The 13,070-nt window shown below is 34.4% G+C and overlaps 1 protein-coding gene across 6 annotated transcripts in view; it reads left to right on the plus strand.

The window, feature by feature from the left end:
• Window positions 1–13,070, plus strand: part of MEF2A (myocyte enhancer factor 2A) — a 160,721-nt gene that overhangs the window by 56,936 nt on the left and 90,715 nt on the right. The gene's annotated exons all lie outside the window — the stretch shown is intronic.

Below are 13,070 nucleotides of genomic sequence, written 5' to 3' on the forward strand. Positions count from 1 at the left end.
AGGGTTTTTTCTGGTAAGGCTGGACTAGCAGTTGGCCCTACTGTTGACCAGGGGTAGCCCTGGGCTCGGGGTCCACCAGTCAAGTCTGGTGTTTGGCACCTGAAACTAGCAGCTCTGGGAGAACTGATGTAGGGCTTTTAGATTCCTGATCCTCTTATAAGGCAGCAGAGTACAGCTGTTAGAGTGCTCTTCTGGAGCTACACATAGACCTGGCTCTGCTGTTTAGCAGCTGTGACCTTGGAGAAAAGATAACTTATGGCCTTGGCTTTCATTTTCTCAGATTTAAAATGAGAATAATAATATTGCATATCTCATAAAGAAGTTGTAAGAATTTAAGAAGATAAATATGTGTAAAGTGCTTTACTGCTATTACATACCAGAACTGTTGAAAAGCTTCCATTTCTCCATTGAACCAACTAATACATAATAGAAAACTCGCTCGTTGTCTGTATCCTATGGGTATGGACTTATCTGATGAACTGACAGTGACGATAATTTAAATATTGTGAGAAGATACTGGAAAGGCCTGATACAAGATTTTTTTAAACAGCATTTTCCCCAAACTGGATGGCAAAATGAATGGAATAGTAACCTGTTTCCCATAACCATTTGGAAAGTGCCAACTCGGGTGCCTGGGTGGCTCAGTCGATTAAGTGTTGGACTCTTGATTTTGGCTCAGGTTATGATCTTGCGGCTCATGGGATTGAACCCCACATTGGGGTCTGCACTGACAGCGCAGAACCTGCTTGGGATTCTTTAACTCTCTGCCCCTCGCCTGCTCGCTCTCTCTCTCTCTCTCTCTCTCTCTCTCTCAAATAAAATAAATTTAAAAAAGAAAGAAAATTGCCAACTATATTTTTCACATTTAGGAAGAAGGCTCCAGAAGTCCTCTTGAGGGAAAAATTGGTTGAACAAAAGTGACTCTTTTTTTTTTTAAGTTTTATTTATTTTTAAGTGAGAGAGAGAGAGCGTGCGCTTGTGCATGAGCAGGGGAGGGTCAGAGAGAAAGGAAGAGAGAGAATCCCAGACAGGCTCCACACTGTCAGCACAGAGCCCCACTTGGGGCTCCATCCCGCCAACCATGCGATTCTGACCTGAGCCAAAATCTAGAGTCAGACGCTTAACCGACTGAACCACCCAGATGCCCAAAAGTGACTTTTTTCAGTATTTCAACCCTTTCAGAGAAGGTTGCCCAGGTATTTCCTTTTTTTGATGAAGTACACATGTGAGATGGGATTCTTTGATCTGGTTTATGTTGAAGCTAAAAATTGGAGTTGTCTTCCTAAATGAAATGGAGCCGATCCCTCTTTAATATTAATTTTTTTTACAATCTCATTCTTCTTACTAAAGATGCTACTTTCAGGTATACATTCTTACAAAGTAGGTAATTTGACTTGTTATTTATAGTTACCATGATTTTATATATGTTGTTACCATATAATCCTAGTACTTACAGTTATTATTATATGTATTATGTGTATTTATATATGCATTTACCATATAATCATTGAAACTAATACCATGAAACATACATGAACATATATACATACCCATATTATATGTAACTGCTTCCATTTTACTTGATATTTAATTATGTTTTCATTATTTTTAAGGCTATTTTTCATTTGTGGCAAGTTATATTCTGTTATATCAGTAATAAAGTTTTATATTCAAATACATTTATTAAAGTGAAAATGGGAATTGATGTAAAAAATAGGTAAATAATAGTGTCAAGCATGATACATGGTTAGGAGAAAGACTGAGAAGTTCAGGTTTGAATGACTAAAGTTTCGGAACAACTGCTGTGTTATACAGTAGAAAAAGTCCTGTTTGTTTGAAATGAGCCTTTTGATGGTTCACTTTTCTCCTTGGATTTCAGCTGCTTCTCTACTGAAGGAGTAGGGGTTATAATATGAGATAATTTCTAAGGTAATTTGAAAATTATAGTATTCTGTTATATTTCAAGCAGCTTGATTGAAGTTTGGCAAAGAAAAAGGTTTGAATTAAAATGGGTTCTGGAAGAGTGTTGACTAGTCACTTCCCCTTCTTTTTGTTGACATACTATTTATAGAAAAAGGAAGAAATCAGAGTATTTACTAAGCTTAAGGAAAAAAATTTAAGCTATATAGAAACTATAATATAATTACATGTACAGTATACTTTTATCTATTTCATATTTTAGTTTGCTTTTTTATAAGGTGTAACCTTAGATACCAATTTGACATTTAATTATTGGAAATTAATTACAAGATAATATTTTCCATTTAATTTTTTCTCCTGATTTCTGTTGTATGTATGAAAAAAGGTATTAATCTGTTTCAAGGGAAGGAAATATGTGAAATAGCAGGAACATAGTAAATACTTAGTTTTTTTATCATAAATATTAATATGCTCAGAAATACATTTGTTAGTAGTAATAAAGAATCACTTTCCTTAAAATATTTACAATTGTGTAGTATTTTATTCTAGCCCCATGTGGTACATAGAATGTGTATAATTTCCATTTTCCTCTTCTAAAAAGTTACTTTTATTTAGAAATTGTCAGGTACCAAAGGTTGCACAGCTAGTTGAGTGAAATGTTTGTGTTTAGGATCTAGGTTTCTCGCTCAACTTGTAATAGACCTTCTCAGTCAGAAAGCGCTTTGAAATTCCAAGCAAGTTGTGAAGAAAGAGTAATTGGAAATGGCACAAAATGCTAAAGTAGAAGGAAGATTTCAGGGATGTTTAAAGTTAATGGTTTTTGGCTTTCAGGATTTTTTTTCTTCTTAAATTTAAAAGCATCCATTTTGTTTTTGTTGTTTGTAGTAACTTTTTTCCTTATCACAACGATGGTATTAATTTTAGAAAAAAGAAAAACTAGAATAAATTATTGAAAGTAGAATGCATTTTTCAAGGAAAGCTGAAAGTCAGATTTCTTCTTGACAAAAATTTAAAAACATTTTTTTAATGTTGGCCAAATTGTTTAAAAACCTTCTGTCTAGAGGATAGTTTGGGCTGTTCATTTGCAACAATAATAAATATCTTATTCCTCGGGACTTTGGTGCTGTTTTCATTTTCTGTTTTGTCCCTAGGTGAGCACATTTTTCCCCACAACATTAATAATGTCTAAATGCTCAGAATTCCCAAAGGCATATTTTTAGCTCTGATGTCTAAATCTTATATCTAACTTCCTGTTTGACATTTTCATTTGTAGGATCCATGACCATGTCAAGTTTAATTTGTCCAAAAGGGAATTCTTAAATTTCCTTCTTTTAAAGCAGTAATGAATCATTAAAGATTTTCTCTTGTTAAATACTTGTTTGTTTAAAAAAATTCAGTTGTTGATTGTGTACAGCGGTGTAACTGTGTACAGTTACTTTCATTACGAAAGGTTTTTTTAGTAGTTTTTGAAAAAAAATAATTGATTTACCAGAATCATCAAAATGAGATGTTATGATGAAGTCAGAGATTGGTGTTTATTTAATAAGAACAAACCTTAAAAAGTAAAGTTTACCTTCTGTTTAAAGTCCATGCTCTGAAAATATTTAGTTACTTAAGCAACAAGGTTCTTTAAAACAGTAAACAAAGTTGATTTGAAAAGACTGAACATCTTTGATCAGTATTAGTATGAATTGTTCTGAATTTGCTAGATTCTATAATCTGTCTTTCCTTTCCACTCCTTTTTCCTTTTTCCTTTTTCCTTTTTCCTTTCCTTTCTCCCTCCCATTCCCTCTCCTCCCCTTCCCTCCCCTCCCCTTCCCTCCCTTTCCCCTCCCTCCCTTTCCCTCCCCTCCCCTCCCCTTCCCTCCCCTCCCCTCCCCTTCCCTCCCCTCCCCTCTCCTCTAAACTCTACCCTCAACGTGGGGCTCGTGCCCCTGATATTTCTTAAATTAAGGCAGCAGAATCCATATTGGGACTCCTTTTTTAAATCTAGTTTCTGATTTTATAAAATGACCTGCTAAAAAGAATTTCAGTTAACTAAAAGCTCCGTTTAAACTAATTTTTTACTTCAGTGTTGCCTGAATACAGGTATAGGCCTTGGGATTTAATTAGTGATTACTTCCCCTGCCCCCAAGGATAACTATATTACTTTGTGGGAAAAATGCCCATCCGTGTTTGCTAAAGATAAGTTTTAGTTCCAAAGGTATGTGTTATATGTTTTCATTTCTACTAAACCTCCTTTAGCTTTATCACATAGAAAAATTAGTGCTCATTTGACCTAATGTAGTTGGCTTCAATTAATAAAATCATAATCCTGGAGTTGTTTTAAATGTATGTACATTTTTTTTTTTTAGTGTTTGTTGAAATTGAGGCAAAATGTACATAACATAGTATCATTTCAGCTATTTTTAAATGTGCAGTACAGTGGGAAGAGGGGGTGGGTGTGTGGGGGGAAGGTAGGGGTCCCTGGGTGGCTTAGTTGTTGAGTGTTTAACTCTTGATTTTGGCTCAGGTCATGATTCCAGGGTCATGGGATTGAGCCCTGCTTTGGGCTCTGTACTGAGTGTGGAGCCTGCTTAAGAGTTCTCTCTCTCCTTCTGCCTCTGCCCCTCTCCCCCTGTTCACGCTCTCTCTCTCAAATAAAAAATTAAAAAGAAAAATAAGTGTACAGTACAGTGGTATTAAGTATGCTCACATTGCGGTGCAGTGATCACCACCATCTGTCTTCAGAACTTTTTAATCATTCCATATTGAAACTCTATACCCATTAAGCATAATTCTCCATTTGTCCCTCCCTTTCATCCCTGGTAACTACCATTTCTCTTTCTCTGAATTTTGAGTACTTGGTGTACCTCATAAATGGAATTATCTTGTATTTGTCTTTTGTGGCCAGCATATTTCTCTTACCATAATATTTTCAAAGTTTATTCATGTAGCAAGTGATAGGATTTCCTTTTTTAAAGCTGAAAAATACTCCATTGTATGTAGACATCACATTTGTTTCTCTGTTCATCTGCAATGATATTGGAGTTGTTTCTACCTTTTAAGTGAGAGTAGTGCTCCTAGGAACATAGATGTACAAATGTTTTGTTCAAGTTCCTGCTTGCAGTTCTTTTGTGTGTAGACTTAAAAGTGGAATTGTTGAGTCAAATGATGATTTCTCTATTTAATTTTTTGAGTAACCACCATACTTTTCCACAGCAGTTGTACCATTTTACATTGTCAGAAACAGTGCACAAAGTTTATCCACATTCATATTGGTTTTTGTTTTGATAATAGTTATACAAATAGGGTGAAGTGCTATGCCATTGTGGTTTTGATTTGCATTTGCCTAATGATTAATGATGAACGTCATTTCATGTGCTTATTAGGTATTTGTGTATCTTCTTTGGAGAAATGTCTGTTTAAGTCCTTTGCCTGTTTTTGTTGTTGAGTTTTAGCAGTTCTTTATATATTCTGGATATTAATCTCAGATAATGTGATATATAATTTTTTCCTTCCATTTTGTGGGTTGCTGTTTTACTCTGTTGTGACCTTTGACACTTTTTGACATTTGATCATGTATTCATGGATTTGTCTGGGCTCTTTACTCTGTTCTGTTGATCTGTATGTCTTTATGCCAGTGCCATACTGTATTGATTAGTTTTACAGAAAAATTTGACATTAGAGAGTGTGAGTCCTCCAACTTGTTCTTCTTTTTCAAGATTAGTTTGGATATTAGGAGACCCTTGAAATTCCATATGAATTTTAGGGTGCCTTTTCATACTTTGGTAAAAAACATCATGGGGTTTTGCATTGAATTTGTAGCTTACTTTGGGTAATATTGATATGTTAACAACATTAAGTCGTCCAATCTGTGAACATAGGATGTCTTTTTTATTTATTTCTGTAATTTCTTTTATCAGTGTTTTTTCATTTTGAGTATACAAGTCTCTTTCATGTTGACTAAGTTAATACCTGAATTAAAAAAAAAATTTGTTGCCATTATATATGGAATTATTTTCTTTTTTCAGACTGTTCATTGTTAATATAGAAATGCAACTTATTTTTCTGTGTTTATTTGTATCCTTTGATGGATTTGTATATTAGTTCAACAGTGTTGTGGAATTTTAAGGGGATTCTACATATAAGATCCTATCATTTGCAAACAAAGATACTTATTTCTTTTTCTTGTTTAATTGCTTTGGCTAGAACTTCCATTACATTGTTGAATCTGAGTTGTGAAATCAGTCATCCTTCTCATTCTTGATCTTAGAGGAAAAGCTTTCAATCTTTCACCATTTGAACATTCTGTAAGCTGTGGTATTTTCCTATATGATTTTTATTATGTTGAGATAGTTTCCTTCAATTCCTAGTTGATTGTTTTTACCACAGAGGAGTAATGTATTTTGGCAAATGCTTCTTTTATATCAATTTAGATGGTCATGTGGTTTTTTCTTCATTTTCTTTTCATTGATTTTAGTATGTTGAATCATCCTTGCATTCCAGGAATAAATCCCACTTTGTCATGGTGTATAATCCTTTTAACATGCTACTGAGTTTGGTTTGCTAGTATTTTCTTCAGTATTTTTGCATCAGTGTTCAAAAGGACTATTAATCTATTGTTTTCTTTTAGTGTCATTGTGTGGCTTTGATACAGGGCAATGCTTATTACCTCAGAATAAGTTAGGATGTGTTCTGTTCCCTTCAGTTTTTGGGAAGTGTTTGAGAAAGGTTGGTGGTAGTTCTTTAAAATGTTTGGTAGAACTCCCAGTGAAACCATTAAGTCAAGTACTTTTCTTTGGCAAGAGGTTTTTTGTTTTTTTTTTTTTTGTTTTTTTTTTTAATACTAATTCAGTCTCCTTACCAGTTACAGATGACTATTCACCTTTCTGTTGTTTTTTTTTTTTTTAATGTTTGTTTATTTTGAGAGAGAGTGGAAGAGCGAAAATCCCAAGCAGGCTCTTTGCTGTTAGCTCAGAGCCTGATGTGTGGGGCTTGACCTCATGAACTGTGAGATCATGACCTGAACCTAAATCAAGAGTCGGATGCTTAACCAGTTGAGCCACCTAGGTGCCCCTGTGTAAGTCTTTTAGCTTTATTCTTCAAGGTAGTTTTGACTATTCTTTGTACTTTTGTATTTGCAAGTGAATTTTAGAATAATCATGTTAGTTTCTGCATATAATAAAAGAAAACCTGCTGGCATTTTGAGTAGGATTACATTGAATCTCTAGATTAATTTGGGGAGAATTGACATCTTTATGAAATCGAACCTTCTCAGAATCTGCAAAGATGAATTTGTCTGTTAGTGTGTTTTAAATTTCAGGAATCAAGACACTTTTTGTTTTCTGTGTTTTGTTTTAGGTAACTGAAGTAATAGCATCTTTTGTTTTACTTAATTTTTTTTTTGCCAGTGAGAGTGCTTTCAGTATAGATGAGAATTTTAACTTTGAAGGAAAGAAAAGAGGAATTGCTGCAGCCATGACCTAAATAGGAAGGAAGGCAATGTATAATGGGATAGATGCCGATAGGTTGATAGTTATGATGGCAGGAATTTGAGGAGCTTCTCTTCTGGTTACTATTTTTTCCATCAGTAGAATAGGTAGCAAAGTCATCAGCTGAAAGTGAGGATGGGTGATGAGTGTTGGGAGTTGTGAAGAGAGAGAATATGGCATAAAATAACCAGAAAATTGGGAAATGGAAAATTGCTAAACTTAAAGTCAGATTAATTATCCTGGTTAGCATGGTGGTTTATTCTCAGCCATATTCAGCTTACATGGGAGCATGTAGTCAAGAGTGAGTTTTTCCAGGAAATGAGTGGAGGGAGGAGGGAGAGCAGGAGCCAAGGGAGTGGGAATAAGGGTATATGAAAATTTAACTGGATGAGGAGGGACATAAACTGGGCGAGGGACACTGAAAAGGTGGGAGGCGTAATAAATTGTAGGACCTAATGGGATCAAAAGATTGTTATAATTAGGTTATTAGGAGTGTTTGAGCTGGGAGTTTGAGAGGTAGTAGTTACAGAGTTGTATATGCCGGTTTAGTTTGGCATAATTTACTCTCAGATTTTGTTGGTTATTTGCATTAATCTTCATGTGATAAGTATAGGACATGTTAGGAAAAACAAGTTCGTATTTTTTAATCTAAGACTTTTGGGCCCAGATATGTATTCAGTTTCTTTTTTTTCCCTTTATTACTTTTTCCAGGGACTTACCAGTTTTATTGATCCCTCCAAAGAACTAACTTTTGGTTTTGTTGATCTCTGTTGTATGTTTTCTGTTTTGTTACTTTATGCTCTTTTATTTCTTCATTTGTACTGTTTTGGAGTTTAATTTGTTCTTTTCGTAACTCTTTTGGATGGTTGATTAAAACACTAGTTTTTGGCTTTTCCTCCATATATGTATTCTAAAGCTACAAATTTCCCTCTTGTGTATGGTTGTAGCTGCATCCCCTAAATTTTGATATGTCATTTTTTTAAGAGAATAGTTTTTTGTTTTTAATGTTTATTTATTTTTGAGAGAAAGACAGCATGAGTGGGAGAAAGGCAGAGAGAGAGGGAGACCAAGAATCCAAAGCAGGCTCCAGGCTCTAAGCTGTCAGCACAGAGCCTGATGCGGGGCTCAAACCCACAAGATCCGTGAGATCATGACCTGAGCTGAAGTTGGACGCTTAACTGACTGAGTCACCCAGGCGCCCCTGGTACATTTTTCATAACTCTTTTGGATTGTTGATTAAAACACTGGTTTTTGGCTTTTCTTCCATATATGTATTCTAAAGGTACAAATTTCCCTCTTATGCATGGTTGTAGATGCATCCCCTAAATTTTGATATGATGTAATTTTTTTAAGAGAATAATTTTTTGTTTTTAATGTTTATTTATTTTTGAGAGAAAGAGCATGAGTGGGAGAGGCGCAGAGAGAGAGGAGACACAGAATCCGAAGTAGGCTCCTGGCTCTGAGCTGTCAGCACAGAGCCCGGAGCAGGGCTCAAACCCATGAACTTTGAGATCATGACCTGAGCCAAAGTCGGCTGCTTAACAAACTGAGCCACCCAGGTGCCCCTGATAAGATGTGGTTTTAATAGCATTCCATTCAAAGTATTTTCTAAGTTTGGCTCATTTCTTCTTTGACCCATGGGGTTATTTGGAAGTTCACTGCTTCATTTCACAATGTAAGTGTTTTCAAATTATATTTTTATCAATTCATAGCTTAGTTCATTGGAGGTCAAAAAAACATGTCTGTCCTTTGAAACTTGTTAACAGTTTATGATCCAGATTTGGTTCACTTTTGGTAAATTTGTCTTGCACTTAAAAGGAATATATTTTCTGCTCTTTTTAGGGATAGTGTTCTATATGTCAGGTCGTTAATTGTAAAAGTTCAAATATTTTTCTGTTTCTATTTAATCTGGTCTGTTCCTTGTTTTGGTGTGCTTGTTCCATCAGTTACTGAGAAAGCTGTGTTAAAATCAACTTGCTAGAATTGTGGACTTTACTTAGTTTCCTTGATATTGGCTGAAGTTTATTTAGAAAAAGTATGTTTTCACAGCTGCATAATTCAGTGTTTTAACAAACTTACATATGGGAAAAGTCAAAAATGAAATTTCAAATGCAGTTTGTAGAACATTAGAATCATATGTAGCCATTTTTGAAGCATGTGCTGTCAACAGAGGGAATGTGCATCTCTGTTGCTGCTGGCAGTAAGAAAGAGGTTACAATATTAGAAGCCTTTGAACTGTTATCTGCCATATGTGTTTGTCTTTAATAAGTTTCTAATTGCTATTCATATTTGGCCCTTAATTTTGCTTAAATCTGTAGAAAGCACAAAAATGTTGAGACAGTGTTAAATTGTGGCAAAGGAAACAAAGCCAGTGAGAAAGCTATCTATCGCATATGAAGTCATGTATTTTACACCCTAACTATGATAATTACTATAGTAAATGGACATTTTCTCTATTTCAGTAAGTTTTAAAAGAGAAATGCTTGGGGATTATGAATTTATATGTAACATAAGTTTTCCTATTTAAGATATTGGAAAATAAGCTCCTGGTTAGGGTTTTGTGTAGAATATCTGATTTTCAGGAACAGATTCCTGACTTTAAGTGTTATTAGGTACATTCAAGTTTAAAATTGCTTTCTGGTGAATTGAACGTTTATTGTAATGAAGTCCTACTGTATCTCTATCCATGTATTTATTTTATGCATTAAAATCTACTGTGATAAAGTATAGCCACAAAACTTTGTTTTGATTTGTGTTCTCCATGCTTTGACTTTCAGTCTTTCTATATCCTCATTTATTTAAGAGGTAATCATCTATAATCATCATATAATTGGGTTTTGTTTTTTTATATACAATTTGGATTATTAATTCATTTCCCCCCTCTATTAGCTTGTTAGCTTGAGTGAACTTTTACTATTCTTGCAGTGGTTACCCCAGAGATTACCACATGCATCTTTGATTTAATGAAGTCTGAAAAGTAAATAAGTATGTTTTCTGTTTCCCAGTAAATGAAAGGATTCTGGAACACTTTTAACTTTGCTTACTATCCTTCCCAATTATGTGCTATTGTTCTTGTGTATTGTAATATTTAAAATTCTACAAAGTATTATTTTATTTAGTTATTATTCATTTAGAGGTACATATTCACCCTGTTCATTGTATGTATGTATGTATGTATGTATGTATGTATGTATGTATGATGTATGTATGTATGTATGTATTTACTTACTTATTTACTTAATTTTTGGTGCAATATCTAAGCTGTATCTGGGATCTTTTTTTCCTTGTACTTGAAGAAGTCCCTTCAGTGTTTTCTGATGTTAAATTTGTTGTTTCTGTTTGACTGATAATGTCTGTATTTTGCCTTTTTTTTTTCCCTGAAGAGTATTTTTTGCCAGATCTGGAATTCTACTTTGACATTTCTCCCATTCCTGGCACTTTGAGAATATCATTCCACTGTATTGGGCTTCCATTACTTACATGAAAAAGTCAACTGTAAATCTTACTATTGCTTTTAAAGTTAATCTTTATTTTATTTTATTTTTTTGGCTACTTTTAAGGTCTCTCTGTCTGTGGCTGATCTTTCTTTGTGTGTGTCTCTCTTTCCCTCCACCCACCTTTTTTTCTCTGATATGCCTCAGTTGTGGTTTTCTTTGTATTTGTTTCACTTGAGTGTTGTAGATCTTGGATGTCATTGGTAAGTTTTTAACTATATGTCTTTAAGTATTTCTTTCCCTTCTGGGACACTAATTACATGTATTTTGGATCCATGTTTTACTGTTTTTTCACACTTCTGTATTTCCCATTTTCATGCCCTTTTGGGCTTCAGTGTAGGTGTTTTCTTCTTTCCTATCTTCTGGATTATTGATTCTTTCTTCAGCTGTATTCTACCTATTGTTAAACTCATCAATTTTTTTATTTTCTGTCTTCAGTATTGTGCTTTTCAGTTCTATGTTTTCTATGCTTTTAGAATTGTATGGTAATATTCTTTTTTTTTAATTCGTTGAACACATTTACTTATTTTAAAGTTCTTTTCTCATAACACCATTATCTGGATCTACTATGGGTCTAATTGTATTGCCATTTTAAAATCTTAGTTTTCAGTCAGGTCTTAACTGGTTATTTTTTTACTTTCAGACATACATAAATCATAAAATCATTTGAATTTCTAGATGATACTATCTTTTTTCCTGGTAAGATTTACTTTTGCTAACATCTTTTCAGAAGATTTAACTGGCATGAGGCTAAGCTAATCACACTACATAGCCCAGATCACCTTAATCTAATCAGTGAATGAGATGATCTGAAGTTATACTGCCCTTGTATGGCCTGGTCTATTTCTAGTTTACCTTTATACTGAGGGCATAGTCCTTTGGATCCCTCCAGAATCCTGGTGTGTTTACTGGGGCTATTACTTGGTAAGCCCTAAATCTGTTTTTGTATCCCACCCATAGATCTCTTGAAACCTCTGTTTAGCTTCTCAGCCTCTCAGTCAATGTTCTGAGAATCTGCAAATGACTAGAGGGATATGTAGTCTGAAGTCTGGTCTTAACCTATTTCTTCCAGATCTCAACCCTGCAATTCTGCCTTAAAAGTTCTCCAGTGATTTTAAACAGATTAATTTTCTTCTTTTTTTCTCATTCTTAGAATAAGCTGGTTTGAAGTAACCTACTCAACCATTGTCAAAAGCTAAATGCTCAGATAATGCAGTGCTGCATATACCTTATCGGCATTAGTGTTGAAATGTAGGAGTATTTATGTTGCCTACTACACTGCAAGTTTTTGTAACGGTAATTGGATGCAGCTTGATCTGTTAGGGAACATGATTTGAATAAGCTGACTTTTATTGGTTTATATTACGGTCTCATGAGAAAACAAAAACATTCTACAGCACAGCTGCTTGTTTGACTGGTTCCCACCAGTGACTTGCCATCCTTCAGTTTCTCTGTTTCCTGCTTCCTCTTGTCACGGGGCTTTTGCACATGCTGTTCTCTCTGACTAGTGTGTACACTCTCATACTCAGGTTTGGGTATGAGGCACATTCTCAAGGAAGCCTTCCCTAACTTGTGAATTTAGGTCAGATAAATGAACTTCCACATTTTGATTTGTACAGATTCATTTATATATAGTTTGGTTAATGTCTGTTTTCCCCTACTAAACTGTGAAATCTGTGAGATCAGAAATCATGCCCCCCCCCCCACCTTTTTTTGGACCATTTTACCCTATGTGCCTAGTACAGTGTCAGGAAGTACATTTTTTTTGCAAGTACATGATCAATAATAGGTTATCACTTGTTAATAGATGTTCAATCAATGTTTATGTGAATGGAGAAATGAGTATGAGGGAAGATATGTAAGAAATGCCATGCTTGTGGTAATAATGGTACTGATAAGAATTGAAAAACTCATGCTTTTGAGCAAAAGCCAGGTTTAATCAAACATGGATTTGCTGGGCAGTACTATTGAAGTTTTATGGATATACATGCACAGTATTAAAAATACTTTAATAGAATTCCACTGAGCATTTATTATTGTGAATGTTTTAGCATTTGTCTTCCATGCCCTTGTAAATATTTTATTATGTAAGTTTTGGAAACATTAGGTTTTTGACAAAACTATTATTCAGAACATGACAGATTATATCATTGCCAGTCGTTCAATTACAGAGATAAATGGA

Source organism: Panthera tigris, chromosome B3 (genome assembly GCF_018350195.1).
Source record: "Panthera tigris isolate Pti1 chromosome B3, P.tigris_Pti1_mat1.1, whole genome shotgun sequence".
Taxonomy (NCBI): domain Eukaryota; kingdom Metazoa; phylum Chordata; class Mammalia; order Carnivora; family Felidae; genus Panthera; species Panthera tigris.